Source organism: Neophocaena asiaeorientalis, unplaced genomic scaffold (genome assembly GCF_003031525.2).
Source record: "Neophocaena asiaeorientalis asiaeorientalis breed wild unplaced genomic scaffold, Neophocaena_asiaeorientalis_V1.1 scaffold21, whole genome shotgun sequence".
NCBI classification, from domain to species: domain Eukaryota; kingdom Metazoa; phylum Chordata; class Mammalia; order Artiodactyla; family Phocoenidae; genus Neophocaena; species Neophocaena asiaeorientalis.
The window spans coordinates 17,542-19,383 of record NW_020174053.1 but is presented as its reverse complement, the minus strand read 5'-3'; the positions used below and the strand labels follow the sequence as shown (position 1 = coordinate 19,383).

General features: G+C 37.2%; 1 pseudogene; it reads right to left on the bottom strand.

Annotated features, from left to right (window-relative positions):
• Positions 1–130: 130 nt before the first annotated feature.
• On the bottom strand, positions 131–673 carry LOC112405721 (mitochondrial inner membrane protease subunit 1 pseudogene; annotated as a pseudogene).
• Between the last annotated feature and the right edge of the window lie 1,169 nt (positions 674–1,842).

Here is a 1,842-nt window from a genome sequence, read left to right as displayed (position 1 = left end):
CCCCCCCAATTTGGGAGTACTTGGTTTTTATTTTTTTGAATAGTGTTTTATTGGTAAGTATATGATTTCAGTGACAATAATAAATTCACTTGAACAGGAGACAATAAGCAAGTCAAAGAATAAATGCTTGCTAATCATTGTAAAATCTGTGTCCATTACGGCCTTCAGGTAGAAATCCAAATCACTCAGAGGCCAAATCTTAAAGAAGACACATCCTCTTATTAGTCTACATGGAATAGGTCCAAAGTACTTGCAATCTGTAGAATTGTGTAGATTAGCACCTTCTAACCAAACATGATCCATTGGCACATAATTATAGCTTTTAAAGAAACCTGATGGACTATTGCTGAGGATTTTGTCTCCTTTCAAACCAATTACTCTTTTACACATATTTGATTTTGGATCACTTGGGCTTTTTGCAATCACAGTGTCACCTTTTTGGATGTTATAAAAATGTCAATTAAGATTATCTGCAAATTTGCAAATATTTTAACATCTGAATTTTGAATTGTAGGCTCCATTGATAGTCCAGAATACATGACATCACCACCAACATGTTCAAAAACACAATGAGCTACACAGTTATACTGAACAGTATAGCCAACAGTTGAAGGGTTTTTCCCAGAAGACCATGAAGCAGAGACTTCATGTAGATTCTGCCACCATTGGCCATAACTCTATTCTGCAATACATTCAATTTTTCAAGTAGTTGCAGGGCTTCTAAAAATAAACATCTAAAGCATGTCTCAAAACATATATGGGTGATGTGTATTTTCAGGATTTCTCTGGCCCCAAAGAAACCCAGGAGGCTCTCATCCAGAACTCAGGTGGTCCTTTCTGAGGAGGCTGGTCCTCCACAATGCTCTAACCATGATAGCTCTGAAGAGGTTAGTTGTGTGCCTGAGGGAAAGGAGAGAGATTGCAGTGAGTAGGCATGTTTGCAGCCACGCTTCTCCCTGGGCCACTTGTTGGGGCTGATGGATGGCAGAACCATCAATAAAGTGCTTGGCCTCACTCCCCTCCATACTCTCAGGGTTCCAGGCCACACCTCCTACTCATTTACAGACACAATTTGTTTTGTAGATGATCTCTGGCAAAATTTTATCTCCCTGGCTTCCCCGTGCCCTTGAGATTGCTATTGGGTATGTTCCCCCATCCATCAGGTAATTAATACCCAAAAAGGGAAACAAATCTGAAATACAATTGGGAAGGTATATCTACTGCAAATAATAATATAATACAAAAGCAAATGTAAAAGATTTTTGGATTATCTTTGCTGCTGTACATCATTGTTAGCATAGATGATGTGTTAGCTCTAACAGTGTTGACTTGTGCATTATTCTATAATTCTTCGCCCCTATTTCTGAAGTAAATTCCTTACTGAAATGATTTCATGTACCAGTAGTAACATTTCAGCTGCTTTCAACACGGCACCTTAGCTGTCTTTCTGAGTGTTATCTTTTAACCATTCCTACCAAATGAAATTTAGATTTTTAATGTTATTATATTTACATCATTTTAAAACTTTTTTCTATAAAATGTATGCATTCTAAATTATTTTATAAGGAATTAGGAGTGGGGTCCTCATTTAGAACATTTCTATTTCTTTCTGACATTTAGTAAGCTGTTACAGAAAACTGATGAGGGTAGCTTACTGTCTTCAAGTTACATCAGTTATTTAGTGAATTGAATGAGAATACATTAAGCTTAATTTTAGAATGTTCCTTCTTATAAATGCATCATGTACGTCATAGAGACTTACCAGCCCCACTAATGTGGGAAGTCAGATATCACTCCCTTTGCGGGGTCAGGTTTAATTGAATCTTTGAGAGGGAAGTAGGG